Here is a 20,957-nt window from a genome sequence, read left to right on the forward strand (position 1 = left end):
ATCCCTTGTGAGCTGGGTGCACCACACAGTGGCCCGCTTGCCTGGAAAAACTATCTGCACATATTTTCTGTGAAGAAAAACCTTCTGCACTGCTGCGAGTCTCTATGGAGCACCCAGGTCACTGGTAATGTTATCTGCTATAAAAACATATAAGCTATGTTTGTAGCTCAGGAATATAAGTATAGCCTGAGTGTTGTTGATGACCCATGTTTTTAATGATGCTATTACATTTTTATGTTTCAATGCCATGTTGCTATTAAGTTATTAAAGTACAGGTTATACCTCAGTCCTTCTGGGTTTTATACCCACTCATGTTATGACTGGATATTCTTCCGCCTGATTTTTCTAAACATGACATACCTCAAGGAGTTCACGGTAAAATTGGCAGTCTGTACCTCTCCCCAGGCTGTAGGAATATAACATGCTGACTTCAAATGGGGACTTTTCAATCAACAGTTTGCTTCCTTCATCCCCACTCATCATCCTTCTTGCATCCTCATTGGTATTCAACTGCAAATGTCCCACTTTGGAGTTTTCGGTATGTTAATAAATCTGCTGAACTGCCAAAGTCGTAACCTGTTGCCACTGTGTTTCATTAGAACTCTCTGTTCTGCTTGCAGTAGCTTATGCAGATGGGATACAGATTTACTCAGATCTTTACAGCCCTTCTATCTATAATTCTCTATCAAGTTTTATATAGGAAAGCATAAAATATATTTTCATTAGCCAAGCTGTGCTGGAAATGGAGAAGAGATTAAATCAGTAGAGAGGGTTTTAGTATCCACATGTTACTGTTTTTTTAAAAAAATAAATAATAAAAATACCCTCCAAGGAGGAAAGGAATTCTGGTCCAAACTGGTGGTTGAATTCTAGAACAGAAAGGAGGAGAAATACCAGCAGGCACAATTTCAGATGTGACACTCATGTTCCACCCATCATGGATATGTGGGGTCTGGTTCTTTGGGGTCTGAGATTTGGGGAACCTTGGACCATATGGGGAACGGGTTCTGATGCATCTTAAAAACCCACAGCCAACTTCATATGTGGATTGAGATGAATTGAATTAGGAGACAGTACTGCTGCAAAATGGAATCTATTATCCTGCCTAGTTATATTCATTAGGGTTATAACTTACTGACTTAAAAAAGAAGAAAAATATTTCCTGTATCATAAGGGGATGAACTTTTGCTTAGAAACACTGAGAAAGGAACTTCTCAGGTGTGAAAAAAGGTCACCCGGAAATGGAAAGTTGGAATCACTGTATATGTAATGTTACAACTCATAAGTATTAGCACTTTTTAAAACTATGTGGAACTGTTTAGAATTTTTACAGCTGTCTGGAACTGTTCTATAAGAATCCAAATAATGGTATATAGAAAGAACGTGCAGTCAAAGTGATGCAGGAACTTCATGGTGTTTGCAGCAGAAACAAAGACAAACAGTAAACTCAATTTATTCTAAGCAACAAGAAGTGATGTACAGTGTACAAAACATTGTACAAGTATTAGAAAAATTGCAAGCTCTATTTTTCCTGTATTATAATACATGCTGTCCATATTACATAATACATTATCCAGTTGCATATACATAAAGTGATTTATTAATTTTGAGGTGACCTTTTTTTCAAAAGATTTGGAAATGACAGCTCATTCATTTGTTTTTAGGCAAAGGTTCATCTAACTAAGCTACAGGAACATGAGGCTGTAAGAAAAGTTATAACCCTAATTTATCTGGGCTTCTCCTCCAAATATGGATAGACTGTTAGTATTGATTTACTGAAAGTTCCTGCCACCGTCCATGTCAGGCTAATTTAAGCCAAGACCTAACATGGAATGGTGCATTCAGAACCATGGCTGTCAGTGGTTCACACAGTTGGCATCTCTGGGCTCCAAAGTCCAGAAAAGAGGAGATAATGATAGCCTTCTTCAAATATCTTAAGGGCTGTCACATGGAAGATGGAGCATGCTTGTTTTCTCTTGCTCTGGAAGGTAGGACTCAAACCAATGGCTTCAAGTTACAAGAAAGGAGATTCCGAATAAACATTCAGAAAAACTTTCTGACAGTAAGAGCTGTTTGACAGTGGAACAGTCTCCGGGCACAATTCCAAGTGTTGGGACTGACCTTGAAAGCTCTAAACGGCCTCGGCCCAGTATACCTGAAGGAGAGTCTCCACCCCCATCATTCAGCCCGGACACTGAGGTCCAGCTCCGAGGGCCTTCTGGCGGTTCCCTCCCTGCGAAGTTACAGGGTACCAGGCAGAGGGCCTTCCTGGTGGTGGCGCCAGCCCTGTGGAATACCATCCCATCAGCTGTCAAAGAAATAACCAACTATCTTGATGTTTAGTAGACATCTGATGGCAGCCAGATGGGCGGGGTATAAATAATAAATTATTAGTATTATTATTTTCGGGATGTTGTGGATTCCTTCCTTGGAGGTTTTTAAGCAGAGGTTGAATGGCCATATGTCACGGATGCTTTAGTCGGGATTCCTGCATTGCAGTGGGTTAGACTAGATGGCCCTTAGGGGTCCCTTTAAACTCTAAGATTCTATGCTTCTATGAAACGATCAGAAGATGATTCAACTCAATCCCCAAACCAAAGAGCCTTGTGTTTAAATGGCACTCAGCAATTTGTGATGGCTTTACAACCTAGATCAGGTGAACATTCGTCCGTATGCTTAGAGTAAGAGACAACCATGAAACTTCTTTCTAGCCATTAAAAAAATAAATAAGGCCACCCTAATCCAGATTGTGACAACAGAAAACTGGCAGAGAATTTCTAAAATTGTCATGAGAGGGGGGATCAGTTATGATGCCCAGCATTAAGCTTGTATTTACATATGAATTAGTTGTCTTTTTCAAAAAAAAAAAAAAGTTAGCTAAATCATAGAATGAAACATAGTGCACAGTACCCAAGAGCTTTAACTGAATTTCTGACATTCCTTTAAGGACTTTATATAAAGTTGTAAGTAATGAACAGCTGAAATAGAGGAATCTTCTTCACAGCAAATAGATCGTGCTCCCATTCTGTCAAATAACCCTTTGCTTATTTTCTTGAGGAGTGTGTCACTTTGAAATTTCATGAGATTAAAAAAAGCTTATTAAAGCTGAGATATATTTATAACTCTGAGCTTATCATACTGTATATTTCCCCCTCCCGCTAAAGATAAATCTAGAGAAGCACTGGCAGGAAGTGTAAGTATGAGCATGCAAGGACTATCTTTGTCAAAAAAGTGAATTTGGTGGGTGCAGATGTAGGTAATAAGGCAGTGGGCATATATAATCAGTCTGCCAGCAGTGATGGCTCTATTGGCTTAATAAACGCCATGGCTACAGTTTACTGCATAATTACACCCACTTACCTGAAATGAAATCAACTGGGATAATTCCATCTATCTCTTTTCTGGATGGTAGCTTATCTGTGCTGTATTAACTGAATGTCAGCTGGATTATATTGATAGTTCTAGGTGCACTAATAAATGGGTGGAATCCAGCAAGAGTTAGGGAATTTAAGTTGCGTTGAAGTTAAATACTTAATACTCTCCCACAGTGAAAGTTTAAAGTAACCCTCAGAAATGGTTAGGCTGAACTTCAGCCTCCATGTTTAGCAAAGATTTGTTGAGCTGATGTAATGTTTCTACCCAGTGCTTCACCTGAATTATTTATTTATTTATTTATTTATTTATTTATTTATACCCCACCCATCTGGCTGGGCTTCCCCAGCAACTCTGGGTGGCTTCTGCCTGGTTCCCTGTAACTTGGCTTTTCACATGTAATAATGGGTGTGTTTTCTGGAGTGGATGGAAGTATTTAGAGCTTCATATGGTAGGGGATTTGAAACAACACCTTAGCAAGGGAAGTGGGCAAGAGTGATTTGAGGAGCCCACACAGGAACCCATCTTGGGATACACGTCAGTACCTAGAGAGCTGGTTCTTTTCTAAAATAAGTAAGGTCCAACAGATCCAGGTTTGCCATCAATATTGTCCTTCTACTGTTCATCTAAGAATCTATTGCATACTCAGATGCCTCGTGTGTCTCTACATATTGTAAATAGTTGATTTCCGCAGAATCCAGCAAACAACATCCTGGGCATCACAAAGGCTTAAAACAAAATAAAACAGTATATCTTGACTTTATTATTCTCTCTTGGGGGACCACATAAGGTTCTTTTAAACAAAACGTGGACATTTGACTTGGCATGTTCTATTTTGCATGCCATGATTTCACATCATTCAGATACTCATATGGTTGGAAAATTTTATTTCCTTTATGAAGTTAATTGCTCTATAGATAACAGGTAAGAACAGCAGGACAAATTCTCTATGCTTGGGAATCAGTCAGGGCCGGATTTCGGTTTGATGAGGCCCTAAGCTATTGAAGGTAATGGGGCCCTTTATATTTCCAGCTGTCCTTTGTCAACAACAAATTGTCTGGTTTTTGTGTGTTGAATATATGCTATATGATATCTAACCAGTGATATTTTAGGGAGCAGGCTAGCAGGCGGGGCCCATTACTTACATCATAGGAGCCTACACAATGCATAACACTGTTGCTGTTTGTAGGCTTTATTTGTTTTTTTTTATCTTCTATTTTGGAAATGTACATCCAAGTTTTTTCCCTTAAAATATTTTGGGGGTCCCCAAGAGAGTGTAGCTTGTTTAGCTTATACAGAAATCCGGCACTGGGATCAGTGTATCTATAGATCTATTCACAGACTCAGTGCCATTTTTGAATAATTTCTTAGGGCGACTTATTAGGGTAGTGGAGAGATGCATGTAGTATCAGATTAAAGCACAGAACATGAAAGAGTGAGTGGGGAATGGACACAAGAGGTATTGCAAATGCAAAACACATCTGTGAATTTTCATGCGTCTCTACTTCTTCAGGTTTAATTTCTGTGTGCCTTGTCTCCCACACTTTTCTTCCCCCAAAAGCAAATTTTAATGAGAACCTTAAGACTGGGATTCAGCTATTGTCATCTCCCTAAGGTAAAGCTCTTCCTGTTCCAAAATATGTTTTTGTTAACTTTTAATCAGAAAGCTAGTTCTCCGTGCTTCCTTTTTCTTTCTATCCTGAAAATTGTAATGCACAATACATGGAGCTCCTACCATTCTCAACGTAAATCTTCAGACTTTAATTGAAAACACAGTTACAGTAGTGCACAGATCCCATAGTCAACCTATAACTCTCCTCTGTGTCACAGTATTATCTGTGAATATGCTTCTCTGTGGAACTGAGTGTCAGAAAACTATGTTACAGATAAATAACAAAAAGAGACTTGCACTTTGCATGCTCTGTCATTTCTAAATGGGTTGTGTGAGAAATACATTAGGATATGCTAAAATTTCTCTGAAGTGCATAATAGTTTTTTTTCCTTGTGCATTAGAAATGTGTCTAAATACATAATAACTTATTTAATCCTTACTATTAGACTACTGGAAATTTTTTCCGCAATAAAGCACTTTGCCGTTTGGAAATCCCAAGTCTAGCCTTTCTAAATTTGACTTAATGGATTTAGCAGGTTTCTTCATGCTATACTTTTCACAAGAAACCTCATTTTCATTTCAAATTAATTGATTTGTACATTGCACTGCTTCCCCCCACAAGCTAATTATTTTTTGCCCAGGGGTATTTGAGGTCTGGGGTATTTTAAGAAGCTAAGGAAGAATCAGAAGCAGCACCCTTAAGAGGAAGAGCCGACAATTTGGAAATATATATATATATATATATATATATATATATATATATATTTCAGTGTCATCTGGATAAGTTTGCTTAATAGTACAGATACACAAGGAAAGTTCTGTTGGGTCAGACCAGGGCTCTTGTCAAGTTTAGCATCCTTTTCCCCCACAGTGGCCGACCAAATGCCTTCAGGGAGCCCACAAGCAGGGTGTAAAGGCAAAACCACAAATTTAATCAAGGTCTTCTCTGTTTTCATGAAACAGTTTTTGGAGATCAAAATACAGCCCTTCCTTGGACTCTCTTCTGAAAGCTCTCCCCATGATAAATTGCTTTCAAAACTGAACAAAGGCGGATTTTAGATCAGAGGCTTTTTCTTTATTTGCTTATCTTTCTTTCAAATGTGAATTAGATACACTATGCAACTTCTGCCAATTCCCTCTTGTGACTGTTTACAGGGACTTTGCAACCACGCAGTCCAAAATGCAAAGCAAATGTTCAATTGGTATATCCATTAAACCAATTTTTATCAATGAACTTAATTCACATGCAATAGAAGTGACGTGAATTAACTACCAAACGTTAGCTACCTAAAAGTTTCCAGATTTTCATTTGCAGGGGTTACTGATAAAACACATGCGTATAATTGCGATGTTTGGACTGCTACTCTCGGCTTTCTCAGTTTCATGTTTGCACATATATTTATCACTCTGCATCTCAATTTTGAGCATGCAGATGGCCACAGATCTTCACCATCCTTCAGTACTTATCATGTCACTCTTTATATTTTTCTCTGAGATGCATGGGCAGCCAGGCCTAGCCAGCATTTACATTTAAGCACATGAGAACAGCCAGCATCCTGGCCTTAGTGGGGTCATCTGTGAGACAGTCACAAGCAGGACATGAGCACAATAGCCCTCTCTCGTTTTGTGATTCACAGCAATTGGTGTTCAGGGGCATACAAAGGCACCACATAGCATCACTCATTATTGTAAGAAATTATCATAAGAAAAAGAAATAGGGGAGCTAGACCCTGCAATCTAGTGCTACTCAGAGCAAAAGGTAAAGGACCCCTGGACGGTTATGTCCAGTCAAAGGAGACTAGCCGGTGTGGCGCTCTTCTCGCTTCAGGCTGAGGGAGCCAGTGTTGGTCCATAGACAGCTTTCTGAGTCATGTGGCCGGCATGACTAAACCACTTCTGGTGCAACGGGACACTGTGATGGAAGCCAGAGTACATGGAAACAGTGTTTACCTTCCTGCCACAGCAGTACCTATTTATCTACTTGCACTGGTGTGCTTTTGAACTGCTAGGTTGGCAGGAGCTGGGACAGAGCAACAGTAGCTCTCTCCGTTGCAGGGATTTGAACCACCGCCTTTCCCATTGGCAAGCCCAAGAGGCTCAGTGGTTTAGACCACAGCGCCACCCACATCTCTACTCAGAGCACATCTGCTGCTCGCTGTAGTGCGTCACTGATACCAAGTAAGCCCATCAGAGCTCACCAGTGGAAGAGATCACTTTTTCCAGGGTTTTGGTCCTTTAATATGGCATGCTACACTTGGAGAAGGAACATAGCTCTGTGGTAGAACATCTGTCTTGTATGTGGAAGACCCCAGGTACAGTTCCTGGCCTGGCCAGGTAGGGTTGGGAAAGACTATTGCAAGTCCTGCCCGAAACCCTGGGGAGCCACTGTAGCGAATACTGAGTTCGGTAGTGGCACCCACCCTGTGGAACGCCCTCCCACCAGATGTCAAAGAGAAAAACAACTACCAAACTTTTAGAAGACATCTGAAGGCAGCCCTGTTTAGGGAGGCTTTTAATGTTTAATAGGTTATTGTATTTTAGTGTTCTGTTGGAAGCCACCCCCAGAGTGGCTAGGGAAACCCAGACAGATGGGTGGGGTATAAATAATAAATTATTTTTATTTATTTATTTATTTATTTATTTATTTATTTATTTATTTATTTATTTATTTAATGGATGCATGGTCTGACTTCAGTATAAAGAGGATTCCCTTGAACCTATGCTCCAGTGCGCCACAAATTGGCTGCATTGATTCAAAACCTGTGAGTATGACTGTAGTATGTATCTATGATATAAAAAAAATCCCTGCATCATGAAGTTATGTTGCTACGTCATGAAAGTAGCTGTTCCACAACATTCCGATACTTAGGCCTGTGACCCACACAGAGTCAATCATTGGGTCTTTCCACTTATTTCTCAGGTGGGCTCCATAGAAAGTCATTCCAACATCCTACACCTGTGGAAATGCTCTCTCTCATTCTCTCTCTCTCTCTCTCTCTCTCTCTCTCTTTTCCCCTCCCCATGTACATGTGTGTAAAACTGAGTAGCAGCATGACTCTAGCTTTACTTATTTAATGTTTTATTCTTACTGCTGCTTTCTTATCCAAAAAGTTGAATTTCTTAGTCTTAAAAACCTGTCTGTCTCATATTTGTGTGAAAGGCAAAACAACTTAATTGTTTTTCCTTACATGATCTCATTCAGAAAGATTTTCATTTTGGGAAGATTAAAAAAGAAAAAAAGAAAAAGCCCCACCACCCTGATCCTTATCTTTAAACCTGGTTTGCAAATTGAGAAGATTGCGAATAAGAACATTGTCTGCTAGCCAGAGGGTGCTAGCAGAGGCCTCATCCCAAGCCAGTTGTCATCACTGAAAATACATCTGACTTAAGGCAACTTTGGATGCTACACGATGCCAAAGCTTTGTCATGTTGGCTCATCAGAGCTGTATTTTAAACCGAACTTGTATAAATCTATTTGGGAAGTGCATATCCTCTTGTGTGTGTGCATTTGTGTGTGCATGCGCATACAGATCTCTCATATTTGGTACCATGCTTCTGCTTTTCAATTGCTTGATGTTCAGTAGTAAGAGAAATCTGGTCTTGTTTTTAGCAGACTGTCCCAGGGTGTGTGTCTTAAACTTTTTGCCTTAGTCGATGTGAAACCTTTCTTCAAAAGGGTGGAGGCTAGGTTATGAAGATGCCTGGAGATTCCTACCGCAATGGCCGAGCCAATGGTTGTCATCTAAAATGAATTTGAAGCTCTGGGATAGAAAGTGTTCATTGTGGAAAGAAGTCATAGTTTATTTAAAGAAGTCTGTGTCCTTTATAGAGGCATTCCCATTAGGGCTTTAGAAAAAGAAGGTGAGCTGGATTTAAGACTTTGTTTAGCTGTGATGGAAACTGAAATATTCAACCAAAACTGATTGCAAAGAACTGAAATAATGTTGAGATATCGAAATATCAATTTATTCCTTGCAGAGTTTTTTTTTGTTCTTGGTTTCCTCCAGCCTCTTTTTTGGGGGTTGAGGGTATTTGAGGAAAATAGATAATGGCACCCCCTTTTCTTCTTCTTTGACAAAGCAGTTACGTAGATTCTTATTGCTTTGGCAGACATCTGTTATGTTACTTTCCAACATGCTTTCAGTTAAGGTGGTACCAGAGGACAGGAACATTGTGGTTTCTAGTATATGTTGCTCACTTTGGGCTAATGAGGACTCCAGGGAGTCGCATCGTCTTCATTCAGAGCCCTTTGTATGAGACAACCTAGTCAGAGAGACAGTCCTATAAAACTAAGAAGGGTCATCAATTAAAATCTTACACTTCCCTTGCAGCTGCACAAACAGGTTAAGAAATGTCACAGATGGTTTTACCTGGTCTGCCAGACTTCCAAACACCATTAATAATAACATTAATGGATGTGCATACAGCAATTAGGTAGCTTTTAGAATGGGCATTTGCATTGTTCCTGGAGTGTCTGCTTGCCTGTTGTATCTTCAAGAAATGGGATGTGTGTTTCAGAGAAGTGGTTGGAGTATAAACTATGGAAAGAGAAAGAGAAGAAAGTGACATTGAAGCTGCAAGAGGGAAATGTTATAACAACAGATAATATAAATATGAAAAAAGCATTTCATCATTTTTATTCTAAGCTGTATTTTTATTCTAAGCTGTTGCCAAGCAACTTTTTAAATATAGATAGATAGATAGATAGATAGATAGATGAATACTTAGAAACAAAATTTACCTAATACCAAATTTCACACTCGCAGAAACAAATTATGAATGGACCTAAAACTATTTAAGAATTAGGTGATGCTATTAAAAAGTCTCAAGAACAGAAAGCTGCCAGGCCCAGATGGGCTATCAACTTCATACTACAAATCTTTTGAAGATGAACTCTTTCAACCATTGCAACAGGCAGGTTACAGACGCTTCAGGTTACAGACTCCGCTAACCCAGAAATAGTGCTTCAGGTTAAGAACTTTGCTTCAGGATGAGAACAGAAATCGTGCTCTGGCGGTGCAGCAGCAGCAGGAGGCCCCATTAGCTAAAGCGGTGCTTGAGGTTAAGAACAGTTTCAGGTTAAGAACAGACCTCTGGAACGAATTAAGTACTTAACCCGAGGTACCACTGTATAGCATATATTCAACAAAGAAACAGCGACAATTTGTTGTTGACAAAGGACAGCTGGACATAGAAAGGGCCCCATTACCTTCAGGAGCTTCGGGCCTCCTGAAACCTAAATCCAGTCCTGCATAGGAACATCAGAAGCTGCCATATAGAGTCAGCCCACCCAGCTCAGTACACTGACTGCCAGCAGCTCCCCGGGGTTTCAGGCAGGTAATCTCTCCTGGTCTTACTAGAGATGGCAGGAATTGAACATGGAACCTTCTGATACCAAGCAGATGTTCTACTTGAAGTACTAACCACTAAGCCACGCTGTCTGTGTGTGGACCAATGGTGACATGGGCTAATAATGAGCCTTTTTGAAGTATCAAATAAGATGTTTGGATAGTTAATGAATGGGGTCTGGCCTCTTTTAGCAACTGTCTAGATTTCCTTAGAGAAATCCATCTCGCAGTCCTGAAAAGCGGCGATTCAACATATTGTGGGTTGTCATTGTCACATATTTCTGGAAAGCACTGTGACCCTCCGGGTATTAAATCAAGCCTTCCTGCTGGAATGAGGGTTGTTTTGGCAATTTAGATACGCTATCTGCAGAGAGCTCATTTTTAAATTAATTTACTTTTAATAGGTTTAGGGGTTTTTTGCCAAATATATTTTTGCTAATTGGCCACTGCTGATTATTATCATGGTCTACTGTGAAAGTACATTTTGTTCCAATCATGCTATCTTTATGGTCTGTTTGGAAGGGAAATCTTGAAACAATCGCAGTGCGGTTTAATAGAGAGAGGAAAACAAACTTTCCCTACTGGGATCTTGGTCGTAGTCCAGATTTTGTTCTAAAATAAAGGAAGGTAAAGCCAAAAAAATGTGTTTCTTCTCATAAGAGGTGTCCGTATAGAAGACAAATACATAGCGCAGTTTTTCTTACTCATTCCTAAGATTAAATCTGTTATTCCTAATGTTCCCTTAGAAGGATTTTTTTTTTTAAGCCAGTTACTGGTCATTCTCATGAAAACAGTAATTAGACATAGGCAAAATGTCTGAAAGAATTAAGGAAATAGGTACATAGGTCTCAGCACTGCTTTCCTTATAAATCCGATTGAAGGAATGGGGAGTTACTCTCTCCATAATATTGAGAACAGAAAAGCAGCATTACATAGCATTCTTTAGAGCAGCTAATATCACAGAGGGCAAAGTTTGAAGGATATATTATCATCACCTGCTGAGGACTAAGGCATGGTTAGAGAGTTGCCTGGAAAATTGATACATACCTTTGCACCAGCGCAAGATATAGAATGGCGACTTATCCGTTGCCCAAATGCATCACCAAAGAAAAAAGAGGGGACAGATTTGTATATAAGCCACACATGATTATTTATATGTATAGATGTGAATTTAGAAATCATTACTGTACTATCATTTAACTAGAAATACTACAATGCATCTCATTATAATAGAGAAGACTGTGACCACGTGCTAATTTTTGATGGGCAACTTCAATTCCCAATTAAAATAAAACTCACCATGTGCTGCTCTGGTTTGCCAGAAGCAGCTTAGTCATGCTGGCCACATGACCCGGAAGCTGTACGCCAGCTCCCTCAGCCAATAAAGCGAGATGAGCGCTGCAACCCCAGAGTTGGCCACGATGGACATAATGGTCAGGGGTCTCTTTACCTTTACCCTAATGTTTTAAATGTTTATATGTGCTGCTAATGTTTTTAAAAGTTTTGTTTGTATTTTTACTGCAAGATAGAAATGTAACAAAATAATATTTACAGCAGCTTTATTAAGTTCTCTGTTTGGCTTTTTAAAGCTTGATTTTGACTTCATGTTATTGTTGCAACTAACTTTTTTCCCCTGGGGCAAAGTGTAGTGTAAATTGATGCTACCTTTCTGGTAGAAAAGCTGAATTGCCACAAATGAATTTGTATTACAAGATCATTGTTTAGTTACTTACCATTGGCCGGGGTGGGGGGCTGGGAAGAGAAAATAGATAATCACTGCTGCTGAGCAGCCAGAAAGTTGGCACATGGTACCATGTCTCATTATTCATTTGTAGAATTGATATACTAATTAGAGACCCTGCAGCTAGCCTAGCCCTTGCGATAAGCGAAGCATTTTAATAATACAAGTATTATTCCTAAGGGACTGTGTGACCTTTCCATTGCCCGGCGCTGGGAAGAAAATGACAGCTGTCTGATATCTCAGCTAATCTCGGTGGCCGGCATTGCCATCCAGCCTATTTTAGAACATGACTTATGTACCCAGCTGTTATCAGGGATAGGCTCTCAGAACCATTGCCAGCCAGATGCCATTTCCAGGACATTTCATCATCTTGACGGGATGCCCGAGTCGTCGTAAGGGGAAAGGGAAGGAGTAAGAGAGCTTGTTTACAAGCTGACTACACACATTTTGCTTCCTGGCCTTGTACCCTGAAGTGTTTTCACTGTTGCAGTCACGATAAAACTTAACGCAGCTTCACTTCTCTTGAGGTTGCAGAGCAGACCTGCTGGCTTGCCTCATGCTCTCTCCCAGACAAGCTAAGAATTCCACCAAGGCTTCGTCTGACTGATGATTTATTAAAAGCACAATTAAAATAAAAATCAAGCTTCAGACCAATGGAGACCAATTCAGTTAAAATACTGCTGAGCTAAAGATGCTAGGTTGCTCCCCCGCTTCTTTCTATGTGTACACGCAATGTCCCCTCCCCATTTTTAAACCTGGGGAAGTTATCCTGTTATATATTTTTTTTTTCCTTTGGAGAAACACCATAGGAAGCCTCAAGATTCTGTTTTCTGTTTTCATTATATTCAGAGGTGGGCGGCTTATGGCCTTCCAGAAATTATTGGACCCCAGCTCCCATCAGCCCCAGCCAAAATGACCAATGGTCAGGGATTATGGGAGGTGTAATCCAGCAATATCTTGAGAGACGCAGGTTCCCCACCCCTGAGATATAGTCTCATACCCTCCAAAATCTTGAGTCCCCAAACCAGGACTCATGCCTTTCTGTCCGTGGTTCTGTGTGAGATCACGGAGCACATGCTTTACTTCGGACCATGCTTCCACAGCACCCAAAAATGCATTGTGGCGATCACACAGGGTCCCCGGATGTTTAACGGTCTATTGATCCCTGTGCCACCACTGTGCTCGCTTCCCTGCTGCCACCAACCCGTTACTCTCGGGTACACACTGAGTCCAGACAGTTGTTAAAAGTAAACCAATTAAACAAGTTTATTTTATAAACATTAACAAGTTTATGGTTTCAGATAATTTTTCTTGTCAGTTTCTTAACCTTAGTTTCTTTACCTGCCTATACCTTCCTAATACCTTCTGACTGATTATCTCAACTGTTTGACTGACTCCTCTTAACAGATTATCTCACTCTTTCACGTCAGTCTAGCCCAACCCTCAGACTTATCCTTCCTCTCTCTTCTCTAACTCCAGACTGACATCTTAACAACTCTAACTCTAACTCCTCCCCTTGGGTTCCTATAGGTTGGTCATTTTACAATTAGTTAACTCTTTCCTTCTGAACCCAGTATGATGTCACACCCCTAGGAGGACAAACGCCACATGCATGTTTGGAGGTACCGTGTGATGTTGCAGCCATGCAAAAAGCACTTTTTTTTTTGGAGGGGAAAAGGCTTTTTCTGGGTGAGATGTTGGCGTGAAATTGTGCGAGATAACAGCGCCCAAAGTTTCCCAAAGTGTTTTCGCAGGAGAAAACGTGGTGTCCAGTTTTTTCCAGGACACTTGTGTGGTACTCATTCTGCAGTTATACCACATGATATTAGTATGTGATGGATACAGGAAGTTAGCATTAGACAGGATGCGCTTTCCATCTCAGTATGTTTGGGCGTACCCCCAAAGGCCAACAAATAACAAAATGTACTCATTTATTCGTTATTAGCAATTATTATTATTAATATTCTTTTATTACAATGAAGATGCAATCTGGATTATTTTTTAGCTTAGTCACTAAAATATATTGCACCTCCCCCTTCTGCTCACATCATTGGAATAAAATAAAATTAAGATGAAACCCCAACCATACTTACTGAGAACTCAATTCTGCTGAGTTCAGTGAGGATTACTTTTGATTTAACAAGTTTTGGATTCAGGTGTTAGATTATGCAGGTTTGTTTAATTAATATATGTCTGCTGCAGACTCCCCCCGCTCCGCCCCTAGTAGAATGTTATGGTGGGCAAAGTCAAAATAGTGGCAGAGATGATCTGGGGCACCATCCCAAGCAGTGGTTTTTTCTTTTCTTCCAGAGGCTATTCAAGGGTACGCAGTACCAGCACCTCTTTTTGGGTTGCTAGAAAGTGTGGCACTTACTGTAGCAACTTCATGGTGAAGTTTCTTCACCATGTTTCTTCACCTTTTTTTCTAAACATCATGTTTTAGTGTTCACTTGTAGGAATTCTGTTTGAGTAGTCCACCGCAACAGTATCTGTTCCCGGCAAATCCACAAACAGTTTGGTCGCAAATTTCAACACAAAACCATGCTAAAGATCTATGAGCATGACTTTGTGTTGAGATCTGCAACCCAACTGCATCTGCAGTCAGCAGTACATTGCAGTCATGCTCAACAAGCTGCACAAAGGCCAACATGGTGCATTCCTAGGCATACCTAGTCGGAAATAAGTCCCACTAGGGACGTGGGTGGCGCTGTGGGTTAAACCACAGGGCCTAGGACTTGCTGATCAGAAGTTCGGCGGTTCCAATCCCCACTCCCATTGCTCGGTGAGCTCCTGTTGCTTGGTCCCTACTCTTGCCAACCTAGCAGTTCGAAAGCACATCAAAGTGCAAGTAGATAAATAGGTACTGCTCCGGCGGGAAGGTAAACGGTGTTTCCGTGTGCTGCTCTGGTTGGCCAGAAGCGGCTTAGTCATGCTGGCCACATGACCTGGAAGCTGTACGCCGGCTCCCTCGGCCAATAAAGCAAGATGAGCGCCGCAACCCCAGAGTCTTCTGCAACTGAGCCTAATGGTCAGGGGTCAACCTTCCTCCCAGTCAAGGGTTTTCAAGGTTTGCAGCCTAAGTTCCAAAAGTACAACATGCTGCCATCTGCCTTATTGCAGGGCAGATTCGAGGGTAAACCATACGCAGAACGAGTCTGCCCCTTGATGGAGGTAGAAACTGTCTCTCATGCCTTCTTACGCTGCCATTTCTACGGGGATATACGCTTGGTATTTATTAACCCTGCTATGCAAAAATCTCCAAATGAATCCGAACTTCAATGTCTAAAATCCCTGGTAGAGGACAAGGATCCTGAGATCACCTTAAGGGTAGCCAAATTCTGTGCAATTGCCATAAAACTTAGGGAACAATTAATGATTAAGGCCTTAAATGATGATTTTAGGTTATATTTTTGCGACTAAGTTTTCATTTATATATTTTAAACTGTTGCTATATCTGTATTGCCCCTGTTATACCTAATTGCAAATTCAAATGTATCCCTATCGTGTTTTATGACTTCCTTGATATTGTATGTGAGCTGGAACTGGTCTGTGACCGAAATAATAACATTCGATTTGGTTCCAAAGGCGCTATTCCTCCAATTGCACATTTGCATTGAAGGGGCAAATTGCAGCTCTTTGGGGAAAGACAAACTCTGTCTGCTTTGGAATACGTTCAGGTGGATTCCCCACTTTCCCCATCCTCTAGAATTCATTCGGTACCTTTTGCTCCCCAGTTCTCTCTTCCATCACGGTCACTCTTTTTTTCCATTGCTACATCTTGTTACTGTTTTCTTCTTCAACTCCACTGTGGTGCCCTAGAGGGGGTTGTGGTGATGTTCGCTTTTTCCTGACATCAGTCATTTGCTGTTGTTGGCTCTCCTCTTTGGGTATTTGGCTGGCTCTTTCCCAGTGGGAATTGTTGCTCTCCCTTTACATATGCACTTACATGTTATCTATGTACGCACAATGCATAACACAGAACTTAGCATCCCTCTAGTAGAGCCACACCAGAGATCAAGATGACATTGTGCCAGCCTACCATGTTCTCAGGAACATTAAACTTTCCTTCCTTATCTGTTTCCCAGCTGCTCAAGGCTTCATCTGCCTTCCTTTCAAAAGTGTGGCAAAACTGAGACTCCCCATTCCATACCACGTTTGCATCTTTGCATATTTAAGGTTGTAATGTCAACATTATTGCCAAAAGTTCCTACCTTTTTTTGCAGGGAGTAGGAGAGAGAAGAGGGCTCTCTGTTGGCTTACCAACACTGTGATGGCCCCAGGAAATACTGTAATTAATGCCATGAATTGTTTTATATGAACATTGTTCTATACTATGAATTGTATTGTAGGAATTGTTCCATACTTTAAATTAGTCTAAACTGTGGTCTAAAGCACTGAGCCTAGGGCTTGCCGATAGGAAGGTCAGTGGTTTGAATCCCCGCAATGGGGTGAGCTCCCGTTGCTTGGTCCCTGCTCCTGCCAACCTAGCAGTTTGAAAGCATGTCAGAGTGCAAGTAGATAAATAGGTACCACTCCGGCGGGAAGGTAAATGGCATTTCCGTGCACTGCTCTGGTTCGCCAGAAGCAGCTTAGTCATGCTGGCCACATGACCCAGAAAACTGTCTGTGGACAAACGCCAGCTCCCTCGGCCAGTGAAGTGAGATGAGCGCCGCAACCCGAGAGTCATCTGCGACTCGACTTGACTGTCAGGGGTCCTTTACCTTTACCTTTACCTTTACCTTTACCTTTACCTTTATAATTTAAATATAAATTGTCCTATGTTATAAATTGTTCTGAAATACTGTAATGATAAGACAAATTGCTTCTGAGAGAGCCAGTGTGGTGTAGTGGTTAAGAGCGGTAGTCACGTAATCTGGGGAACCGGGTTCGCGTCTCCGCTCCTCCACATGCAGCTGCTGGGTGACCTTGGGCTAGTCACACTTCTCTGAAGTCTCTCAGCCCCACTCACCTCACAGAGTGTTTGTTGTGGGGGAGGAAGGGAAAGGAGAATGTTAGCCGCTTTGAGACTCCTGAAGGGGAGTGAAAGGCGGGATATGAAATCCAAACTCTTCTTCTTAAATCCACCCGCTTATTTAAAGTGAAACATACTGTTTTAGGCTGCAATTCCATTCCCACTTTCCTATCTGTGAGACTTACTTCTGAGTAAGCATGTATGGAACTGCTGCCCAGGTCTGGTTGCCTTTAGTGAGCCAAAATGCTTGGTTCGCTAGGCAAGTTGTCAAAAGGTATTTTCACAACTGACATTAAGAATGCCTCTTAGTCTGGAATTCGCTACTTATGAATGTTAATGTGCAACAGAATGATTAGAAAGTGGAAGAAAGCTGTTCATCCAAAATGTACATTTTAAGCAACATAGCTTTTTGCATTCAGATCACAGACATTGGGAAACACAAAGACTGGTTTAATCCTCACTTTTTGTCGCGGCCATTCCTACATGTTAGTAATGTTTCCAAAAAATTCCTAAGCCAAATTTCCCTGAATTTTGGAATTCCAAATTACTATATTGTTTCCAACATAGAACTAAGAATTCTCCACTGCTTTGGAATCATAAACTAAATCATGTACTTGAGCAATATTGGATGGAAGGCATAGAAGCCAACTCCTAGGGTCTGAGGTCCCTTAACCTCCCCATAAAATATTGGAGGGGGCTGAGACCCCCAAAAGTTGATGGGCATTTCAATTCAAATGGTGTTTGTGTGCTGTGTCTTGTGATAGATTATGAGAGGCAGGGCTTACCTCTCCGCTCCCAACATTTTATTCAAGTTGACACTCATGTGCATTTAGCATGCACTTTGCATGAAGTAGCAGTGAGGGAATTTTTGAGCTCTTTAAAAAAAAAGTAAAATTTTCTGCACTTGGTTAAAGAAGTTCAGGGGTTCCATGTTTATTAGATCTATATGACCTCCTTGATCCCTTAGCCAAGGACCTTATGTGCCTCTTGGCTCACCAAATATTGGTCCAAGGTGGGGACCAGCCTTTATAGCTACATACTGTGATGCTGACCTTATTTGATTGTCGCACTGAGTGAAGCTGTTTTCCAGTTACCCCATTATGCAACTGGAATGTATTATCTTGTGGTTTGGGGCACTTTTCTTGGGTCATATAAGTGGCGACAAAAGGTTAGATGGAGGTGGTACCTTAAGTGTCTTGGATCTTCTCAAGGCAGACTCCTTCCTAGATGTCTCAGTGTCCTTGCTAATTAAAGTGTTCCATTTGGACTGCATTGAGACCAGCTTTCTGAAGATAATAATATTAACATAATAATAATTCATTATTTATACCCAACCCATCTGGCTGGGTTTCCCCAGCCACTCTGGGTGGCTTCCAACCAAAATGGCCCGTAGATTTCACTTGCCAATTTTGCAAAGAGGTTAGCACTGAATTGAGTAATTTCAATGGATTCACCAGTCATGTTGTGTTTCAAGATTAGCCAGAATAGCAGTACATACTTGCAGGGTTGAGGGTTTTTTTAAAAATAGACCAATTGGTATGTTATCTCCTACCAGGAATTATTTATTTGGGGATCATTTGCACTTCCGAATCCTTACATAGAAAACCAATATTAGGAAAGGTGATTATAAAAAACATGGAAGATAATTCTACATCCAGTTGAATAAGTATTGGAAGTCAGACTGAGCAGTTTAATTAAAACTGCTTTGCAATATACACAATTAAATGTTCCCTGCTTTAGTACTTTGATTTACAGGCATAACCAGCATGTGTAAAGTTTCTCTTCTACAGTGTAGCAACCTGTGAAAACTGGGAAGACGCCATAATTCCTCACCATAGAGGTGCAATGAAATTTTATTGAAAACAGTCAATTTTACTTGCACACACTCAACATGCACAACAGGCCAAGCCATACAGAAGCAGTTCTCCCCACCAGCTTTAAAATGCAGACATTGGCCCCTAGTGGAATACAAACAGTAGAGAAAGAGACTTAGGTTTCTCTCCAATCTATTGAAGCTTAAATGATTTTAGTCCAATAGAGTTGGATCACAACTGGCGCATTCTTCTTGAAGTCAACGGAGTACATCAGGTTTCCATTCAGCAATATATTCTTCATAACTTAGTCCAAATCTTGTAAAAGGATTTAATGTCCTTTAAATTTCACCTCCGCCTTCAGAGAAACAATTATTTGTGAAATTGGGGGGGGGGGGGAGAGAAAGAGGTTGCTTATCAAGGCTGGTTCTCCCGTTACCTGAGAAGTGTGGTTGCCATGGCTGTGGGCTCATGTTCTGAGCTGCTTCTGTAACAGCCGAACAAGGTGACTATGTGGGTGGAATGAATAATATGGTTATTCCCACACCAGCTCAGACCCTCCAAGTGTCCTTCCAAGCCACCCCAGTTTCTTATTTGATCTTGGAATGCCTCGCTTTTCCTTAGGATGTCCCTATTCTCATTGGAGAAATGTTGGAGGGCTTGGAGTTATGATGCCTAAGCAAAGGAAGTAAATCACTATAGAGCAACCTTTGTCAAGCCGTGGGTCCCCAGATGTTGTTGAACTACAACTCCCATCACCCCTAGCTAGCAAGGCCAGAGCTCAGGGATGATGGGAGTTGTAGTCCAACAACATCTGGGGACCCAGAGGTTGAGAACCACTGCTATAGATCCTTTAGAAGACATCCGAAGGTAGCCCTATATTGGAAAGGGTTTTTAAAAAAATCTTTAAATCTTTATGTTGGAAGCTGCCCAGAGTGGTTGGGGGAAGCACATGAGCTGGTGGCTCTGGCATGGAGAGCAGTGACACCAGTTTCCTCCTGTACATGTGGCAAAGCAGTACTAAACCGCTTCTGGCGCAACGGAACACTGTGATGGAAACCAGAGCGCACGGAAACGCCGTTTACCTTCCTGCCGCATAGGTACCTATTTATCTACTTGCACTGGCATGCTTTCGAACTGCCAGGTTGGCAGGAGCTGGGACAGAGCAATGGGAGCTCACCCTGTTGCGGTGCTTTGAACCGGCAACCTTTTGATTGGCAAGCCCAAGAGGCTCAGTGGTTTAGACCACAGCGCCACCTGCAGCCCTAGCATGGAATGACCACAAGTCCAGATGCCACACACTTGTTCCTTAAGTGCACCCAGAAGTTTTTGTGTCAACCCAGCAGCTCTTCTGTACCCCACAGCACAAAACCTGGCTTGTCAAACCGTTCACACCAGAATTATGGGTTGAGTTATGACAGTACTCTAAATCAGAAAGCATGTAAAAAACAGCAACCAACAATTCCCAAGTTATATGTTCGCTATCTAGGAAAACACTGGCATTATTTTTGGGCATTTGCATTCTGGAAATGTTGTGTGTGCTGTGCAATATGGGTTTTCGTAAGATATTGCAGTGTAGTAAGATATTGCAGTGTAGACACAAATTAGTGCATTGCTGCCCAGTCCGACACCTCGGGGAAAATGAGTGGCTCAAGAAATAGACCTCCATGGCATCTAAAAGTGACAGTAAATATAATTTATGCCTGATTTAAGACCCCTCCAGGGCACCTAAGTGAAGCAAAATGGCCTTATTATAAAGGAAAAATTGGTACCAGTGTCTTAGTCAGTTGTAATACTGTGGGATTTTTACAGTCCTGTAGAGCCTGTCAGTTCCTTAATTTCACCTGCTGCTCCACGCTGCCTGCTGATTTTTCCACAAAAACTCTTGTGCAGGATATTCTTTCCAAATAGACTGCCATTCCCATGCCTTTGAAAATCAAGCCTTTGATATATTTTTATAGGGTTGGGGAAATATATATTTAAGTGTGCTCTGTTAGCCTTATTGAGCTCTATTTCTGGGTCAATATTAAAAATGGTAATTTCATATCCAGCTTCTCGGAGCTTAACTGCTTCAGTTTACAGTTGGTGGTGACATCATAGG

At 41.1% G+C, this 20,957-nt stretch overlaps 1 protein-coding gene across 2 annotated transcripts in view; it reads left to right on the forward strand.

The window, feature by feature from the left end:
* The window catches only part of ADAMTSL1 (ADAMTS like 1), a 496,501-nt gene that overhangs the window by 188,486 nt on the left and 287,058 nt on the right, over window positions 1-20,957 (forward strand). The gene's annotated exons all lie outside the window — the stretch shown is intronic.

Source organism: Podarcis cretensis (assembly GCF_951804945.1).
Source record: "Podarcis cretensis genome assembly, chromosome: 17".
NCBI lineage: Eukaryota > Metazoa > Chordata > Lepidosauria > Squamata > Lacertidae > Podarcis > Podarcis cretensis.